We start from the raw sequence: 21,931 nt of genomic DNA on the forward strand, positions 1-21,931 counted from the left end.
GGCAAATTATTATTTTATTTCACAAGTACATCTACATCTATGTCTACATTCATACTCCGCAAGCTACCACACGGTGCATGGCGGACGGTACCACGTACCACTACTAATAATTTCTTTTCTCGTTCCAGTAGGAAATAGAGCGAAGGGAAACGACTGTTTAAAAGCCACTGTAAGAGCCCTAATTTCTCGTATCTTCGTCGTCCTTCAGGGTAATGCACATTGGCGGCAGTAGAATCGTTCTGCAATAGGGCTCAAATGCCAGTTTCTAAATTTACGCTATAGTCCCTCAGGAAATGTGTGTCACCTTCCCTCCAGGGACTCCCATTTGAGTTCACGAAGCATCGAAGTTATACTTAAGTGCTGATCGAACCCACCGATAACACATTAGCAATCCGCCTCTGTATTGCTTCAATGACTTTCTTTAATCTCAACTGGTGTGGATCCCGAACCCTCGTATAGTACTATAGAAGGGTCGCTCTAGAGGGCTAAACGCCGTCTCCTTTATGGCTGAGCTACGGTTTCGCAAAATTCTCCCAATAAAACAAAGTCGAACATTCGCCTACCCAACTCATTTGCTCATTCCAGTTCATGCTGCTTTGCAACGCTACGCCTGGGTATTTAACTGATGTGACTGTGTCAAGCAACACCATACTAATGCTATATTCGAACGTTACAGGATTGCTGTTCCTACTCACCTGCATTAACTTAAACTTTCCCACATTTAGTATTAATGATCACGATTCTGTGACCGTATACACTACTGGCCATTAGAATTGCTACACCAAGAAGAAATGCAGATGATAAACGGTTATTCATTGGACAAATATATTATAATAGAACTGACATGAGATTACATTTTCACGCAATTTGGGTGGATAGATCCTGAGAAATCAGTACCCAGACCAACCACCTCTGGCCGTAATAACGGCGTTGATACGCCTGGGCATTGAGTCAAACAGAGCTTGGATGGTGTGTACAGCTACAGCTGCCCAAGCAGCTTCAACATGACACCACATTTCATCAAAAGTAGTGACTGGCGTATTGTGAAGAGCCAGTTTTCGGCCACCATTGACCAGACGTTTTCAGTTGGTGAGAGATCTGGAGAATGTGATGGCGAGGGCAATAGTCGAACATTTTCTGTATCCAGGAAGGCCCGTAGAGAACCTGCAACATACGGTCGTGCATTATTCTGCTGAAATGTAGGGTTTTGCAGGGATCGAATGAAGGGTAGAGCCACGATCGTAGCACATCTGAAATGTAACGTCCACTGTTCAAAGTGCCGTCAATTCGAACAAGAGGTGACCGAGATGTGTAACCAATGGCACTCCATACCATCACGCCGGGTAATACGCCAGTATGGCGATGACGAATACACGCTTCCAATGTGCGTTCACCGCAATGTCGCCAAACACGGATGCGACCATCATGATGCTTTAAACATAACCTGGATTCATCCGAAAAAAAGGCATTTTGCCATTCGTGCACCCAGGTTCGTCGTTGAGTACACCATCACAGACGCTCCTGTCTTTGATGCAGCGTCAAGGGTAACCGCAGCCATGGTCTCCGAGCTGCTAGTCCATGCTGCTGCAAAAGTCGTCGAACTGTTCGTGCAGATGGTTGTCGTCTTGCGAACGTCCCCATCTGTTGACTCAGGGATCGAGACGTGGCTGCACGATGCGTTACAGCCCTGCGGATAAGATTCCTGTCATCTTGACTGCTAGTGATATGAGGCCATTGGGATGCAGCACGGCGTTCCGTGCTACCATCCTGAACCCACCGATTCGATATTCTGCTAATAGTCATTGGATCTCGACCAGCGCGAGCAGTAATGTCGCGATACGATAAACCGCAACCGCGATAGTCTACAATCCGACCTTTATCAGAGTCGGAAACGTGGTGGTGTGCATTTCTCCTCCTTACACGAGGCATCAAAACAACGTTTCACCTGGCAACGCCGGTCAACTGCTGTTTGTGTATGAGAAATCGGTTGGAAACTTTCCTCATGTCAGCACGTTGTAGGTGTCGCCACAGTCGCCAACCTTGTGTGAATGTTCTGAAAAGCTAATCATTTGCATATCGCAGCATCTTCTTCCTGTCAGTTAAATTTCGCGTCTGTAGCACGCCACTTCGTGGTGTAGCAATTTTAATGGCCAGTTGTGTCAGCCGCACAACATCATTCAAATAATTAAATGATGAAAAATAAAAATAAATGGTGGACCGGGACTCGAAAGCGGATTTCCTGCTTTAAGCGGGCGGTTGCCTTATCCGCTTCAGCTGTTTGAACACGCTAGCTATTTATAAATTATGTATGTTCTGTGGTTTGTAAAAGTAAATGTTTGTTGAAATTCCTTTTGGTTCGAGGGAAGTCTGACGTCGGCTTCCTTTGCTTGTAAGTTGGCGCTATTGTTTACAGTGTGTGTGTGTGTGTGTGTGTGTGTGTGTGTGTGTGTGTGTGTGCGCGCGCGCGCGCGCGCTCTCTTTATCTTGTCAGCTATGCTCTGTAAACCGAGGTATCAAATTCCATTGCACAGCGCTCCCTTGCTGCATTTGCAGTTTGATTTGACTGGGTGCTGACCTGTCGGTGGCAGCCTAAGACGTCACCCAGCTGCATTCCCGTACGTTAACGGAACTTCTCTAATTTACATTTCTTCTCCCACACTATAACCTCGCCTGATACATGGCAATTGATTCTACATAGAACGTTATTTGAGGAGCCTGCTACACCATCAGGTATGGAGAATGATGGGTAAATATTGTCCACCCTGTCGACCATGATATGTGTAACTGTACATGGCAAATAATGTTTCTTACGGGCCATAAAATGATGCTATCTCCATATACATTTGTTAGTAAACTCGCTACATTTTTGAGAAAAAACTGTCGGTTAGACCGTCAGTGAGAGAGCACTTCGATTTCCTGCTGCTAATAAGGCGAGTACACCGTTCGCTTGTTACACATTTTTACGAGCTTCAAACAGGTACAACTTATTTTCAGTTATCTGGGTAGTTACTATTTTATTTTTGTAATTTCTTGCGTGTTTGAGTGCCTACTAGACACAACCTTTTATTTTAATAACAGTGTAGTGTACAGTATCGCCGTTGCTACTGACCCTCGTATCGTACAGGCTTTTGTTTGTTTGGTTAGAACAGCTCAGTGTCGATTAGACCGTCAGTGAGAGAGCACTTCGATTTCCTGCTGCTAATAAGGCGAGTACACCGTTCGCTTGTTACACATTTTTACGAGCTTCAAACAGGTACAACTTATTTTCAGTTATCTGGGTAGTTACTATTTTATTTTTGTAATTTCTTGCGTGTTTGAGTGCCTACTAGACACAACCTTTTATTTTAATAACAGTGTAGTGTACAGTATCGCCGTTGCTATCGACCCTCGTATCGTACAGGCTTTTGTTTGTTTGGTTAGAACAGCTCAGTGTCGGTTAGACCGTCAGTGAGAGAGCACTTCGATTTCCTGCTGCTAATAAGGCGAGTACACCGTTCGCTTGTAGGGTAAACATAGTCATGTGTAGGGACTGTGGTTGTTGTGAGCGGACGCAAGGAGAATTGGCCACTCTTCGGGGGCAGGTGGAGGCTTTGTCTGTTAGGCTCATCGAGCTCGAGGCGCAGGCGTCGGCTCGTAGTGGCGTTGGGGCAACTGTGGTGAGACCTATGCCTACTTCGGTGGCCTTGGAATCGCATGGAACCCCTGATGTCGCTGCGTCTTCCGGCAGTGAGCATTTTACCGGTCAGCCATCACTCCAGGGTGAATGGCGGACAGTGGTGGGCTCGCGCGTGCCTGGCCGAAAGGCGAAGGTGGGATCTGGCCGCGTGGCAGCTGCCTTACCCCTTTCCAACAGGTACGGGGTGCTTCCTAGTGGTGATGACATCGTTTCCGAGCCACCACAGGATGCCTCGCCTGTTGGGCCAGTGGCCGATTCTCCGGCAAGGTCCCGACAGTCACAGAGGGCGGGCCTATTAGTTATAGGGAGCTCCAACGTTAGGCGGGTTATGGAGCCCCTTAGGAAAATAGCGGGTAGGTCGGGGAAGAATGCCAGTATGCACTCGGTGTGCTTGCCGGGGGGTCTCGTCCGTAATGTGGAGGAGGCCCTTCCGGCAGCTATTGAACGCACTGGGTGTGACCGGCTGCAGATAGTAGCACATGTCGGAACGAATGACGCCTGCCGCTTGGGTTCTGAGGCCATCCTTGGTTCCTTCCGGCGGCTGGCTGATTTGGTGAAGACAACCAGCATCGCACGCGGAGTGCAAGCTGAGCTTAATATCTGCAGCATAGTGCCCAGAGTCGATCGCGGTCCTCTGGTTTGGAGCCGTGTGGAGGGTCTAAACCAGAGGCTCAGACGACTCTGCGACTATAATGGTTGCAAATTCATTGACCTCCGTTATTGGGTGGAGAACTGTAGGGCCCCCCTAGACAGGTCAGGCGTGCACTACACACCGGAAGCAGCTACTAGGGTAGCAGAGTACGTGTGGCGTGCACACGGGGGTTTTTTTAGGTTAGAGGGACCCCCCCGTTGGGCGAAACGATAAAATACCTGACGGCTTACCAGAGAGGACATTATCATCGTTGATAAAGAACGTCCGTCCTCAGAGACCAAAAACAGGAAAAGTCAACGTAATATTGGTAAACTGCAGGAGTATCCAGGGCAAGGTTCCTGAATTAGTATCTCTTATTGAAGGAAATAGTGCGCATATAGTATTAGGAACGGAAAGTTGGCTAAAACCGGAAGTGAACAGTAACGAAATCCTAGACACAGAATGGAATATATACCGCAAGGATAGGATAAACGCCAATGGTGGAGGAGTATTTATAGCAGTAAAGAATTCAATAATATCCAGTGAAGTTATTAGCGAATGCGAATGTGAAATAATCTGGGTTAAGTTAAGTATCAAAGGTGGGTCAGATATAATAGTCGGATGCTTCTATAGACCACCTGCATCAGCAACCGTAGTAGTTGAGCGCCTCAGAGAGAACCTGCAGAACGTCGTGAAGAAGTTTCGTGATCATACTATTGTAATAGGGGGAGACTTCAATCTACCAGGTATAGAATGGGATAGTCACACAATCAGAACTGGAGCCAGGGACAGAGACTCTTGTGACATTATCGTGACTGCCTTGTCCGAGAATTACTTCGAGCAGATAGTTAGAGAACCAACTCGTGAAGCTAACGTTTTAGACCTCATAGCAACAAATAGACCGGAACTTTTCGACTCCGTGAATGTAGAAGAGGGTATCAGTGATCATAAGTCAGTGGTTGCATCAATGACTACAAGTGTAATAAGAAATGCCAAGAAAGGAAGGAAAATATATTTGCTTAACAAGAGTGATAGGGCACAAATCGCAGAATATCTGAGTGACCACCATCAAACGTTCATTTCTGAGGAAGAGGATGTGGAACAAAAATGGAAAAAATTCAGAAACATCGTCCAGTACGCCTTAGATAAGTTCGTACCGACTAAGGTCCAAGGCGAGGGGAAAGATCCACCGTGGTATAACAATCATGTACGAAAGGTACTACGGAAACAAAGAAAGCTTCATCATAAGTTTAAGAGTAGTCGAATCATAGCTGATAAGGAAAAGCTGAACGAAGCGAAAAAGAGCGTAAAGAGAGCAATGAGAGAAGCATTCAACGAATTCGAACATAAAACATTGGCAAACAATCTAAACAAGAACCCTAAAAAGTTTTGGTCAGATGTAAAATCGGTAAGCGGATCTAAATCCCCTATTCAGTCACTCGTTGACCACGATGGCACCGAAACAGAGGACGACCGAAGAAAGGCAGAAATACTGAATTCAGTGTTCCGAAACTGTTTCACTGCGGAAAATCGTAACACGGTCCCTGACTTCAGCCGTCGCACGGACGCCAAAATGGAAAATATTGAAATAAACGATACCGGAACTGAAAAACAACTGCTATCATTTAGTAGCGGAAAAGCATCCGGACCAGACGAGATACCCTTAAGATTCTACAGTGATTATGCTAAAGAACTTGCCCCCTTTCTATCAGCAATTTATCGTAGATCGCTGGAAGAACGTAAAGTACCTAGCGACTGGAAGAAAGCGCAGGTCGTTCCCATTTTCAAGAAGGGTCATAAATCAGATGCGAATAATTATAGGCCTATTTCGCTTACGTCAATCTGTTGTAGAATAATGGAACATGTTTTGTGTTCTCGTATTATGACGTTCTTAGATAATACAAATCTCCTTCATCATAACCAACATGGATTCCGCAAACAGAGATCATGTGAAACTCAGCTCGCCCTATTTGCCCAAGAAATTCACAGTGCCGTAGACACTGGCGAGCAGATTGATGCCGTATTCCTGGACTTCAGGAAGGCATTTGATACGGTTCCGCACTTACGTTTAGTGAAAAAAATACGAGCTTACGGAATATCGGACCAGGTTTGTGATTGGATTCAGGATTTCCTAGAAGAAAGAACACAACATGTCATTCTTAACGGTTCAAAATCTGCAGATGTAGAGGTAATTTCGGGAGTACCGCAGGGAAGCGTGATAGGACCTTTATTGTTTACAATATACATAAATGACTTAGTTGACAACATCGGTAGCTCCGTGAGGCTATTTGCAGATGACACGGTTGTCTACAAGAAAGTAGCAACATCAGAAGACTCGTACGTACTCCAGGAGGACCTGCAGAGGATTAATGCATGGTGCGACAGCTGGCAGCTTTCCCTAAACGTAGATAAATGTAATATAATGCGCATACATAGGGGCAGAAATGCATTCCAGTACGATTATGCCATAGGTGGTAAATCATTGGAAGCGGTAACGACCGTAAAATACTTAGGAGTTACTATCCGGAGCGATCTGAAGTGGAATGATCACATAAAACAAATAGTGGGAAAAGCAGCCGCCAGGTTGAGATTCATAGGAAGAATTCTAAGAAAAAGTGACTCATCGACGAAAGAAGTAGCTTACAAAACGCTTGTTCGTCCGATTCTTGAGTATTGCTCATCAGTATGGGACCCTTACCAGGTTGGATTAATAGAAGAGATAGACATGATCCAGCGAAAAGCAGCGCGATTCGTCATGGGGACATTTAGTCAGCGCGAGAGCGTTACGGAGATGCTGAACAAGCTCCAGTGGCGGACACTTCAAGAAAGGCGTTACGCAATACGGAGAGGTTTATTATCGAAATTACGAGAGAGCACATTCCGGGAAGAGATGGGCAACATATTACTACCGCCCACATATATCTCGCGTAATGATCACAACGAAAAGATCCGAGAAATTAGAGCAAATACGGAGACTTACAAGCAGTCGTTCTTCCCACGCACAATTCGTGAATGGAACAGGGAAGGGGGGATCAGATAGTGGTACAATGAGTACCCTCCGCCACACACCGTAAGGTGGCTCGCGGAGTATAGAAGTAGATGTAGATGTAGATGTAGATCAACTTCAGTTGTAGAGATGGATTATTTACTTTTATTCAATTTTGATGACTTATTACGTTTGTTGGTACGCTTGAAAAAAAAAAGAGGTATACTCGCAACTGACTAGTACTGGTAGTACTTTCAAAGGATTCATTTACGCTAAAACCCCGTTTGAAATTTCTTTTCTTGGTACTTACCGAACCCGTCGTACCCACGTAGAGGGAGGGAAATGTGATTTGTTGAACGACGAGTTAACGGATGCACATGCATACACAATGAGATTAGGCGTTCTTGTTATCGGTGTAGTGTTCTGTGAGCACGCCGCTTTGAGTGTATACAGGGTGGTCCATTGATCGTGACCGGGCCAAATATCTCACGAAATAAGAGTCAAACGAAAAAACTACAAAGAACGAAACTTGTCTAGCTTGAAGGGGGGAAACCAGATGGCGCTATGGTTGCCGGCTAGATGGCGCTGCCATAGGTCAAACGGATATCAACTGCGCTTTTTAAATAGGAAACCCCATTTTTTATTACATATTCGTGTAGAACGTACAGAAAAATGAATGTTTAGTTGGACCACTTTTTTCACTTTGTGATAGATGGCGCTGTAATCGTCACAAACACATGGCTCACAATTTTAGACGAACAGTTGATAACAAGTAGGTTTTTTAAATTAAAATACAGAACGTAGGTGCGTTTGAACATTTTATTTCCGTTGTTCCAATGTGATACATGTACCTTTGCGAACTTATCATTTCTGAGAACGCGTGTTGTTAGAGCTTGATTACCTGGATATACCACATTAATGCAGTAAATGGTCAAAATGATGTCCGTCAACCTCAATGTATTTGGCAATACGTGTAACGACATTCCTCTCAACAGCGAGTAGTTCGCCTTCCGTAATGTTCGCACAAGCATTAACAATGCGCTGACGCATGTTGTCAGGCGTTGTCGGTGGATCACGATGGCAAATATCCTTCAACTTTTCCCACAGAAAGGAATCCGGGGACGTCTGATCCGCTGAACGTACGGGCCATGGTATGGTGCTTCGACGACCAATCCACCTGTCATGAAATATGCTGTTCAATACCGCTTCAACCGCAAGCGGGCTATGTGCCGGACATCCATCATGGAAGTACATCGCCATTCTGTCATCCAGTGAAACATGTTGTAGTAACATCGGTAGATCATTACTTAGGAAATCAGCATACATTGCACCATTTAGGTTGCCACCGATAAAATGGGGGCCAGTTATCCTTCCTCCCATAATGCGGCACCATACATTAACCCGCCAAGTCGCTGATGTTGCACTTGCCGCAGCCATCGTGAATTTTACGTTGCCCAATAGTGCATATTAATGTCGGTTTACGTTACCGCTGTTGGTGAATGACGCTTCGTCCCTAAATAGAAGGCGTGGAAAAAATCTGTCATAGTCCCGTAATTTCTCTTGTGCCCATTGGCAGAACTTTACGCGTAGTTCAAAGTCGTCGCCATGCAATTCCTGGTACATAGAAATATGGTACGGGTAGAATCGATGTTGATGTAGCATTTTCAACACCGACGTTTTTGAGATTCCCGATTTTCGCGACATTTGACTGCTACTGATGTGCGGATTGGCCGCGACAACAGCTAAAACACCTACTTGGGCATCATCATTTGTTGCAGGTCGTAGTTGACGTTTCACATGTGACTGAACTCTTCCTGTTTCCTTAAATAACTTAACTATCCGGCGAACGGTCCGGACACTTGGATTATGTCGTCCAGGATACCGAGCAGCCTACATAGCACACGCCCGTAGGCATTTTGATCACAAGAGCCACACATCAACACAATATCGACTTTTTCCGCAATTGGTAAACGGTCCATTTTAACACGGGTAATGTATCACGAAGCAAATACCGTCCGCACTGGCGCAATGTTACGTGGTACCACGTACTTATACGTTTGTGACTATTACAGCGCCATCTATCGCAAAGCGAAAAAAGTGGTCCAACTTAAACAATCGTATTTCTTTTCGTACTACACGAATATGTAATAAAAATCGGGGTTCCTATTAAAACAAGTGCAGTTGATATCCGTTTGACCTATGGCAGCGCCATCTAGGGGGGCCAACCATAGCGACATCTGGTTTCCCCCTTCAAAAAAAAAAAAAAAGTTGAAACGTATGTGAAACCTTATGGGACTTCACTGCTAAGGTCATCAGTCCCTAAGCTTACACACTACTTAATCTAAATTATCCTAAGGACAAACACACGCACACACCCATGCCCGAGGGAGGACTCGAACCTCTGCCGGGACCAGCCGCACAGTCCATGATTGCAGCGCTTAAGACCGCTCGGCTCATCCCGCGCGGCCTTCCCCCTTCAAGCTAGACGAGTTTCGTTCTTTGTAGTTCTTTCATTTGATGCTTATTTCGAGAGATATTTGGCCCTGTCACTATCAATGGACCACCCTGTCGTTAAGAGCAACGTGTACCGAACTTTGTTACTCACAAGAGCAGAATAGCTGTTACTATTGAATACATGAGTACTCAAGGCAACTGCAATGTTTTGCAGCCGTGTGTGCACACTTAATGTATTTTCAACTGCATTTGCAGGTGCTGTCGTAGTAGGTATACTAAGCCACTAAAAAAATCCGCAAGGGTTGTGCAAATAGCTGTTTACCTAGGATATGAAGAATGAAATTTAATGAAACCTAGACAGTGCAGGGACGGCTCTCTCACTGGAAATGGAGGAGGAATGATTGGTTCAAATGGCTCTGAGCACTATGCGACTTAACTTCTGAGGTCATCAGTCGCCTAGAACTTAGAACTAATTAAACGTAACTAAGACACCACACACATCCATGCCCGAGGCAGGATTCGAACCTGCGACCGTAGCGGTCGCTCGGCTCCAGACTGTAGCGCCTAGAACCGCACGGCCACTCCGGTCGGCTGAGGAGGAAAGGTCCTATGAACATATGTCCGTAGATACGTCGTTGCCACGCTAGATGCCGCTGACGAACGGAAGTTCGACTGATCACATGCCGTGTATTCCTTGTCTGTTGCAGGCTGTGTGATTGACACAGTGTACTGCAAACAGCAGACTGGTCTGGTTTTCAACTCGGGAGTAGACACGGATGATGTTTCTTTATGGCAAAGCAGATGGAAACGGATGAGTGGCAGCACAGCTACACCAAGACAAGTAGCCTCACAGGCACCAACCACATCGCACAACATTTCAAGCCCATTTTGGACGTTTGTGTGACCATGGGCCCTTTCAGACAGAGGAACGTGCGAGAAGGCTGCCGACTGAGGGAACACCAGATTTGGAGGACAACGTTCCAGAGGATATGCTGCTTCTCGACCTTTTCCGTCTACTTGGCCGTACACAAACACCATCTCCGACATGAACACAGGACAGTTCTGCTGCTTACAATACACTGCGTCAATCACATAGCCTGCAACATATAAGCAACACACGGCACTTTGTCAAAGGAACTTTCATTCGTCAGCGCCATCTACCGTAGCAACGATACATTTCCGGACAAATGTTCATATGACCTTTTTTCCTCCATTTCCCTTCAGGAAACCGCCCCTGCAGTTTGTCGGTTTTATTAATGTTCAGCCTGTATTGTAATGTTCAGCACATTTGTGTATGTGTACGTGTGTTTGTGTGTGTGTGGGGGGGGAGGGGAGGGGAGCAGTGAGAGAGAGAGAGAGAGAGAGAGAGAGAGAGAGAGAGAGAGAGAGAGAGAGGGGGGGGGGAGGAAGGAAGGAAGGAAGGAGAGAGGGAGGGAAGGAAGGAAGGAGAGTGGGAAGGAAGGAAGGAAGGAGAGAGGGAAGGAAGGAAGGTAGGAGAGTGGGAAGGAAGGAAGGAAGGAAGCAAGGAGAGTGGGAAGGAAGGAAGGAAGGAAGCAAGGAGAGTGGGAAGGAAGGAAGGAAGGTGAGTGGGAAGGAAGGAAGGAAGGAGAGTGGGAAGGAGAGTGGGAAGGAGAGTGGGAAGGAGAGTGGGAAGGAAGGAAGGAAGGAGAGTGGGAAGGAAGGAAGGAGAGTGGGAAGGAAGGAAGGAGAGTGGGAAGGAAGGAAGGAGAGTGAGAAGGAAGGAAGGAGAGTGGGAAGGAAGGAAGGAGAGTGGGAAGGAAGGAAGGAGAGTGGGAAGGAAGGAAGGAGAGTGGGAAGGAAGAAGAGTGGGAAGGAAGGAGAGAGGGAAGGAAGGAGAAAGGGGGGGAGAAAGATACAGACAGAGAGGAGTGCAGTAATGGGGAATTTAGGTGCAAAGAAACAAAGAATGTGCTAAGTCTGCAGTAGGAAATTGCTGAGGTACTCATCGAATTGTGTTACGCGCGCATAACTAAAAGAAAATGACTATATAATAAACTATTAACACGCTTCAGTAGTTTGGCTAGATAGAGTAAGTGGAAAAATTGACTGTTGAATCTCAATCTCACCTATGACTGCCAACGAAGTTACGAAAATATTCCTACTTAACAAGGACCGCAGGATATAGATTACAAATTATCTAACAGTCATAAAAATTCAAGTGTGTTATGCAGTACGCCTTACATATGGAATGCCTTTCATGGAAAAATGTTTGCGGTTAGCAACGTAACTATGACTGTACCCGTATATGCACGTCTTCGGCCTAAGCAAATCGACGGCCGCGAATGTTTGTTTTCAGGGCTCGAAAAATACCCTTATATCTCTATTGCTATGAAAATATTTGCAAAAATCTGAAATTTCGGCAGTACGCACTGTTTATTTTGTTAGAGAAAAAGAGCTTGTTGCGTTTACTCACAATGCTTGCTGCCGGCATCAATAACGCCCACTTTACCCTTCGCTCTCATGATTTCATTCAGTACTGATGGTTCTGTCACAGGTTTCTCTTTTCGGCAGTGTTGGTTCTGCGCTGCAGTATGAATTGCTTTATTGACGGCTAGCTGATTTTCACCTAATGTGTGGTGTCACCAAATGCAGTGATGACTTATTATTTTGTTACGAATTTTTCCGTGTGTTTACGGCCATTAACTTTCTTTCTGTGAAAATACCTTCACAAAAGCTGGAAAGCGAGTAACGTGCAATCGCTAAGACATACAACATAAGTAACGGAATGATCTAGTATTCATAGGCGCCTATACAGAAATGCAAAGGTATCGTGATAAGGTTGTCTCCAGATTAGCTCAACTGCGGAACATCTAATTATGTGACAGCATCCACACTACTTCAGAAGTTTATGAAGAAAGAAAAGTAACCTGTACACATTATTAGCGCTGTTGGTAGTGTCAGTAATCATATTAAAGAACTGGTTATCATTAACTTTTATCGTGGGTGTTGACTTTCTCAACGAGGTGATAGAGAAGATAGATTTTGATTCCGGATGCTTAATTTTTAAGAATGCTGATAATTACAGCAGGCTGCCGTTCGAAGGAATCGTATACACTGCCGGAGAGAAATTAGTACATCCTTTTAGAGGTTTTCAATCCACTCAAAATTTAGTGTTGCAAAAGTGAACATGGCGTACATCAAACAATTACGAGGGCAGTTCAATAAGAAATGCAACACATTTTTTTTCTGAAACAGGGGTTGTTTTATTCAGCATTGAAATTCACCAGGTTATTCCCGAATCTTTTAGCTACACAACACTATTTTTCAACGTAATCTCCATTCAATGCTACGGCCTTACGCCACCTTGAAATGAGGGCCTGTATGCCTGCACGGTACCATTCCACTGGTCGATGTCGGAGCCAACGTCGTACTGCATCAATAACTTCATCATCCGCGTAGTGCCTCCCACGGATTGCGTCCTTCATTGGGCCAAACATATGGAAATCCGACGGTGCGACATCGGGGCTGTAGGGTGCATGAGGAAGAACAGTCCACTGAAGTTTTGTGAGCTCCTCTCGGGTGCGAAGACTTGTGTGAGGTCTTGCGTTGTCATGAAGAAGGAGAAGTTCGTTCAGATTTTTGTGCCTACGAACACGCTGAAGTCGTTTCTTCAATTTCTGAAGAGTAGCACAATACACTTCAGAGTTGATCGTTTGACCATGGGGAAGGACATCGAACAGAATAACCCCTTCAGCGTCCCAGAAGACTGTAACCATGACTTTACCGGCTGAGGGTATGGCTTTAAACTTTTTCTTGGTAGGGGAGTGGGTGTGGCGGCACTCCATTGATTGCCGTTTTGTTTCAGGTTCGAAGTGATGAACCCATGTTTCATCGCCTGTAACAATCTTTGACAAGAAATTGTCACCCTCAGCCACATGACGAGCAAGCAATTCCGCACTGATGGTTCTCCTTTGCTCCTTATGGTGTTCGGTTAGACAACGAGGGACCCAGCGGGAACAAACCTTTGAATATCCCAACTGGTGAACAATTGTGACAGCACTACCAACAGAGATGTCAAGTTGAGCACTGAGTTGTTTGATAGTGATCCGTCGATCATCTCGAACGAGTGTGTTCGCACGCTCCGTCATTGCAGGAGTCACAGCTGTGCACGGCCGGCCCGCACGCGGGAGATCAGACAGTCTTGCTTGACCTTGCGGCGATGATGACACACGCTTTGCCCAACGACTCACCGTGCTTTTGTCCACTGCCAGATCACCGTAGACATTCTGCAAGCGCCTATGAATATCTGAGATGCCCTGGTTTTCCGCCAAAAGAAACTCGATCACTGCCCGTTGTTTGCAACGCACATCCGTTACAGACGCCATTTTAACAGCTCCGTACAGCGCTGCCACCTATCGGAAGTCAATGAAACTATACGAGACGAAGCGGTAATGTTTGAAAATATTCCACAAGAAATTTCCGGTTTTTTCAACCAAAATTGGCCGAGAAAAAAAATGTGTTGCATTACTTATTGAACTGCCCTCGTACATTTATAGATCAATAATACAAGCGATTCTGAGGTATTAGGTATCGACCCATGCTGAAACGCCCGTATTATTACGTGTAGTAGTCTCCACGAGCGGCAATGCAGGTGATAAATCCGACATCCAGGAATGCTATCCTGGGGTATATTATGCAACGTCTGCTCGACCTGCTCACGTATTTCTGTGGGAGTTGTTGGTTGACGAGTCGCACGGGTCACTTTTCGTCCCATCGTATCACACACGTGCTCGATTGGATCCAAGTCGAGAGATCGTGGTGGCCAGGAAAGGTGCTGCATGTCTTGCTGAGAATGTTGATTTTCATGGAAAGCATCCGCTTCCTGTTACAAGAACGGCCAAAGAGCGGGTTTAACAACATTTTTCACGTAGCGAGCGTTGTTTAGCATCCTCTGCCGAAACACCAGAGGTTAACTACAGTAGCACCTTACCGCCTCCCAGATCATAATCCCTGGGGTAGCACTCGCGTGTGCTGGACGAACGTGCTCACCAGGTCTAGACGTACGCGGAAACTACCACCGCTTCCGTGCAGGCAGAATCTGCTTTCTCGCTGAAGACCAAGGCGTGCCATTCCATCTTCCATGTGATCTTCTGGCGGCACCAGTCGAACCGTGAACATTGATGCTGTGGCGTGAGTGGAGTACAGGAAAGAGGTGTGTTGTCCACAGTCACAATGCTACTAACTGGTTTGAAACAGTTCGTGTTGACATTTCTGGGCTCAAAAGGCCACTTTTCTGAGCTGTGGAACAATTTGCCATTGCTGTCCTTATAATATGACGATCCTGGTGGGCGTCTGTGCTGCATGGACTTCTAGAGCATGTGTGAAAATGTTCACGTGACCACTGACAAAATGGTTCAAATGGATGTAAGCTCTATGGCACTTAACATCTGAGGTCTACAGTCCCCTTGACTTAGAACTACTTAAACCTAACTACCCTAAGGACTTCACACACTTCTATGTCCAAGGCAAGATTCTAACCTGCGACCGTAGCAGCAGCGTGGTTCCAGACTGAAGCTCCTAGACCACTGACACCGACATCGTTGCGCAACTGACGGAGAAATTTCAACTTGTGTGGAAATTCTTCGAAAGGGTATCCCGCCTCTCGGAAGAGCACAATTTTAACCTTTCAAACTCGCTCACTTGGCTGTAGGGAGCACGAGTGCTTCTCCGTGGCATGGTTACCTTTTTGCTTCACACTTTCCCAAGACACTGAGCCTTCTGGATGTCAGCATTCCTTATTAAAGGTTAGACACAGACGGCGATCTGGTAGTCCGTAACTACGTTATCTGTTGACGGACGACGTTCAAATCACTATCAGTTTATCTACTAGTCCCAGGTGGCATATGCTATCATCGGATCAAAATCAACGTCTTCTTTCCAGGTGAAATATTTTTTTAGCCAGCAGTGTGTGAACTCAAGGATGGAGCTGAGAACAAAACTTGGCGGGAATATTATTTAATACAGTATTGGGAAGCTGTGTTGATAAATGATAGTGAGACAGATGAAACTCATTTGTTTAAGCAAAATGCGGTTATGAGGCACAACACTTATTTGTGGAAACATCAAGACGGAATTGAGGGAAACACAGGTGCTAGGGGAACACATAGGTACTGAAATGCAATAGGCAGCTATTTCGATGTATCAGGAGAAATGATACGACATGTGTACGTCATGTCGAAGTGCCTGCACATGGACCATTTCACAGCAGGTCATATCTCGTACCATCTGCTAGAAGATTTCCTATGGAAACTGGAAGGCGACATTCGCTACAGGAAGATATTGAGCGATTTAACACAAGGACATACTGTTCCAACGAAATATGGGAAGTTGAGATTAGTCATCAATGTTAGAGCAATAAATCGTATAGTTTTCTCCCGACGATATCAGCCTCAAAACTCGCTCAAAGTTGCTGCAAAGTTTTAAAGTTGTGCTGTGTCTGACTAAAAGAGACCTTACCAGTAGTTACTGGCAACTGCAGTTGGCACTAGAAGCTAGAAAATATGCACTTTTTCTCTGTAATGGGAAGATGTATGGGTTTAAAGTAGTGGCATTAGGTCAGTCTATGTCAGCTGGAGCTTTTATGCACGCATTCGATCAGATGGTATATAACGAGCTGCTGCAGAAACCAACATGTATGTAGATGATATTGTAACTTACTCTGACACCTGGGATGAGCCATCGATAAGTTGTTTGAAGTGTGGAGAGTCAATCAGAACGTTTCTGTTACAGTTAATTTTACAAAGTCAAAATCTACTCAGAAACAAATTAAATATATGAGGCATCCAATTTTAAATAAGGGCACTGATGCAGATCGAGGAAAGCCAAAACCGATGTGCCGCTTTCCTTCGTCAAAATGTAAGGAACAGTTAAAAGCTTTCTGCTGAGTTTCTGGAGTTATGTTTAATTGACGATCGGAGTTTAGTGGGTGTAGAGTTATGAAAATTAGAGAAAACAGTCACAGTATGAGTTTGGAAGACATAAAGGCAGCTTTCCGCGGATTAAATCAACATTGTTCGCCGATTTTATACTAGCCATATTCATAGGCTCAGTTTTGTTTAGGTGTGGACTGATCCGAACATGGCGTCGATGGATAACTGTATCAGGACATCGAAGTTGGTGGACGGATTCGCTTTCATAGTATAGCTTTTACTAAAAGAGCACTAATTACCTGATAACGTAATATACAGCACCAGAAAGAAACACTTTAGCCATCGAGTGCTGCTTTAAAAGTTTAAATATTATGTTCGCGGGAGACACGCTATACGTAGGATTAACCAATGTATCCTAACATTCCCGCTGACAAACATACGAGGGTTGTTGAAAAATAATGGCTCAGAGGGTTTTATTTGAAAATTCTTAAAGATTTTTAAGTAAATAATCACTGCTAACAATCTACATCTATACTATTCATGTATTAATAATTATTTCTCTACATAGCTGCCGTGATGACAAACACTTTTCTCCGAACAAGAGACGAGTTTGTTGGTACCGTCCCTGTAGTGTTTGTTCACGGAGCCACAACTTCACTTCTGTTTGCACCGCTCATCACCATCAAAGTGAAGTCCTCGAAGTTTTGCTTCAATTTTTGGAAACATACGTATACTTGGGAATTTATGGAGGATGACTGATGATAGTAAACTCAAGGCTTCGGATTGTTGCAGACGCCGCAGCCCTCGTATGTTCTCTGGCATTGTCATAGTGAGTGAGAGGGTGATACATGTTTTGACGAATTCTTCGAAATCGGTGCTCGTTACAGAACGCTGTTTCTCAAGCGCAGAAATAGCTGAGTTACACACCGCTACCTTACGCTATAATTTGGCTCTCTCTAGCATTCTAGCAGCAGATGGCTGCAAATATGTAGACGTGAAAAATAAAATTGTTGAATGTTCGTAATGTATGTTTAATCAAAAAGCTATATGAGTTTCTACATTAAAATTCAGAGATATGCCCACGTAAGCTAAAGCACAAGCAGATGGAACTGCTATAACAGGAATACGATTTTGAAGTGAAATATGAGCCAAGTAAAAGTAATGCCACTGAAGATTAAATGTCAAGATTACCAGAATACCATATAGAATGGAGATAGGCAATATACCACAGCACACTGCCAAAGATGTGCAGAGTAAAGAAGAAAATCCTGCACTTTAAGGTTGGCATACGATTCCTCATCCAGATTTAAGTGCATTTTGAAAAATCTATGAAAAGGTGGAGCTGGCACCACTGCCGCATTGTTTAGTGCACAGGTATGTACAGACATACGTGTATCAACCTGAACAACAAAAGCCATCTTACCACACTGAGTACACCGCGGGGACATCAAATCCACATCTACCACTGGGATACAGTAAGAATCATCGACAGGTTCCTTTTTTTATTTTTTAGACGTCTGTTCCCTAGTTATCGTTATCTGTAAGCAGGACATCATTTTGTCACATGACAATAGTCAATCACATGACAGTGGGATCCAACAAATAGAATGAATTCGTCTGTTAACAGTGCACTGCCCAGCCATAACTGGTCATGCCAAGTTTATGTACTTCGTCTTCCCGATGGCGTACACATCGATGAATACGTCGATATGCTTTTGATGCTGGGTCTGTCCGACAACCAAGTTGCTGCTGCTGCTGCTCGTGCGTATGCTGCACTGTACTCTCAAAGGTGCTATCCTGGTAAGAATGCTTTTTCATCGCCTGGAGCAACGCCTTCGGGAAACCGGTACTCTTTGTTCACAAGTAGTGGACGGAGGTCGTCGAAGAACTAAACGAACTACACAACAGAGGACACTAATCTTGAAACTTGGCGAAGCATCTGTGTTATAGCAACTCAGTTCAAGATGCCTCAAAGGTTGGTCGCTGACGTGTTGCATGATGAAGAACTGCATCCGTATCATTACACGTTAACTCAACACCAGTGGCCTGAAGACCGCTTTCGACGAGTAGTTTCGTGAATGGCTTTTGAACCAAGTGAAAGGTAAGGATGATTTTATAAATAACATAATATGGTCTGAAGAATCCAGCTTGGTGAAGGTATTGTCAATCTCCAAAATAGCCATTATGGGACTGAACACAACACACATGTCACTATGAACGTGGGTTTCAGGTTCGCTTTGGCATAAACCTGTGTGCAGATATCGTGGAAGGAGTGCTTTTGAGCCCTTACCTATTTCTCCCCAAGTTGAATGTGCCACTGTACCGTGCGTTTATTTTCAATGCTTTTCCTGACGCATTAGAAAACGTTCCACTTGGCTTTCGGCGTCAGCTATAGTTTCAGCATGATGGTGCATCGCCACTCTTTGGAATGAACGTTCGTGGCTATTTAAATTAAGCGTTTCCAGGGTAACTAATTGGGAATGGAGGTCCAATGTTCTGGCCTACACGTTCCCTGGACCTGAATCTATTAAATTCTTGTTTTTGGGGACATTTAAGAGAAGTTTATGGTACTCCTCCTGTGGACGTACACGACCTAATAGCTCGCGCGTATGCCGCTTCGGCAATTGTGGATTGCAGGTGCGTTTCGTTGTGTCCCTAAGTTTGATCCAGAGAGTGGCGAAGTAGGCCTATTTTGCAAATGCATGATGGTCACTTGGAGCATCTCTAAAGCGAACGTTGCTCGTTCTGTGCGTACCAGCTCTAGGAAGAAAAGCCTGGACGTCAGACATACAGAACAGAATTATTGTGCTTCGTATAATGTGCAATCTAGTGTAGCTTGTCTACAGTGTTTTTTGTACCTCATTGGATACAGACGATGTTACTGTATCCACTATTGTTTCCTGTTGCCTTTGTGTGTGTCATGGACGAAACAAAGTGGTCGATTACGTCTGTAAGAAGTTCATGGTATGTCTAAATGTTTAAATAAAGATAACAGTAACAAAAAGAAATATACAAAAAACCGCATTTTGGAGGTTTTATCCGTTCCCCACGGTATTGCCTCATCTCATTGAACTAATGGGACCTCTGTGTGGCAGTTAGGGTTCGTGCTATCTGTTCTTCGCCACGCTGCACGCAATTATCGCATTGCCAGAGTCTTGTTTTTTAAATGGCATTTCTATTAAAGCTATTGGCGAGACTAAGTTTTGCTAGACACGCATTTGTTTTGAATTGGCATGAGGAATCACATGTCGATCTCTAAGTGCGTAACTTTTTCTTAAACCTGTATTATCTGTATCATAAGAGAAGGTGAAACAAATGTGCGAAGATTGCTGAGAAAAACTGCAGAAGAATGAGAAACTGACCCAAGATGAATAATAATTAAATAAATAATATCAAAACACCTATGAAATCCAAATAAACAATTATTATTTGATTCGTCAGAATGTATTATATCGCAAAACCATTCTGAATTCTGTCTGTTGGGTCATTTGCGTACCTGAGCATGATGTGGAGCTTAATACATATATTCATGTAGGTCATGCACAGTTTGGCCAACGAAATAATCGAACAGACGTTTTACTGAAGTATTGCGTTTTCAACGACATGTCTCGTCAAATTAGGAAATTATGATGCTATTGTTGGTGTTGCTGTTCTTGTTGTTATTGTCGTCTTTAGTATGCAGACTGCTATTCTGTAATGTGCAAGTCTTTTCATCTCCAAATATCTACTCCCACCTACATCCATTTAAACCCACTTGCTGTATTCATGCACTCACTTACCTTCATTAACAAGGCGAAGATTCCACCACGCCTCAGGATGTGTCCTATCAACAGATCCCCTGTGTTTTAGTTAAGCCCCGCGCGGAATTAGCAGAGCGGTCTTAGGCGCTGCAGTCATGGACTGTGCGGCTGGTCCCGACGGAGGTTCGAGTCCTCCCTCGGGCATGGGTGGGTGTGTTTGTCCATAGGATAATTTAGATTAAGTAGTGTGTAAGCTTAGGGACTGATGACATTAGCAGTTAAGTTCCAAATGATTTCACACACATTTCTTTTTAGTCAAGCTATGTCATAAAATTCTTTTTCCATACCTCTTCATTACTTACCTGATCTACTCTTCTGATCTTTAGCATTCTTGTGTAGCATCATATTTCAAAAGTTTCTGCTTCCTTCTTGTGTGAAATCCTTTTCGTCCACGTTACATGTATGTACATGGCTACACTCAAAATGTTTTAAAGAAATACTACCTGTCACTTTAATTTATATTACAAGTTAATTAATTCCTCATTTGCAGAAATGCTTTTATTGCTGTAGCCAGTCGGCATTTTGAATCCTCTCTACTTCGGTCATCATCAGTTATTTTTCTGCCTAAATAGCAAAATTCATTCCCTACTACAATCAGGCATCGCCTGCTTTAATTAAATTACATGCTATTATGCTTCTTTTACTTTTGTTGGTGTTGATACTATAGCCTCTTTTCAAGCACTAATTATTCAGTTTAACTGCTGTCTTTCCTGTCTTTGACAGAATTGTAGTTTCGGCGGCTGACCTATCTGAACTTTAAAGCCTTCACCCAAATCTCCTTCCCTGCCTTTAGAGCTTGGAATATCATCGGGGATAGTCTACAATCCTGTCTCACTCCCTTCCAGACCATTGCTTCCCTTTTATGTCCTTCGATTCTTGTAAATGCAGTCTGGTTTCTGTACAAATCGTAAGTAATCTTTCGTTCCGTGTATTGTAACCTCCCTACCTTCAAATGTCTATTCTAGTTAATACTGTCAAATGCTTTCTGTGCGTCTACTAATGCTATTAGCATATGTTTTCCTTTCTTTAATCTCTCTCCGGAAATACGTCGTAGGGTCAGTATTACTTCTCCCGTTCCGACAAATCTCCAGGACCCAACCTGACCTCCCGCGATGTTGACTTGTACCAGTTTTTCAATTCTTCTGTAAATAACATGTGTCAGTATGTTGCAACAAATTGTTATTAAACTGATAGTTTTGTAATACAAACGCTTGTCAACACGTGCCGTCTTTGGAATTTGAATTATTACGTTCCTCTTATAGTCGGTTGGTATCTCGCCTGACTTGCATATTAAGTGGAACTGTTTTACTACAGCTGGCTCTCCCAGGGATTTCAATAATTCTGAATGAATAGCTACGATTACAGGGGCCTTAAGTCTTTCAGTGTTGTGTAATTTCGTTTCTCTGTATCGTATCTCCCATGTCAACTTCATCTTCTTCCTCTTCTCTTTCTAAGACATTGGCTTAGTTTCCCTTGATAGCCATGATAAGCCCT

Source organism: Schistocerca americana, chromosome 7 (genome assembly GCF_021461395.2).
Source record: "Schistocerca americana isolate TAMUIC-IGC-003095 chromosome 7, iqSchAmer2.1, whole genome shotgun sequence".
In the NCBI taxonomy this organism is placed as follows: Eukaryota; Metazoa; Arthropoda; class Insecta; order Orthoptera; family Acrididae; genus Schistocerca; species Schistocerca americana.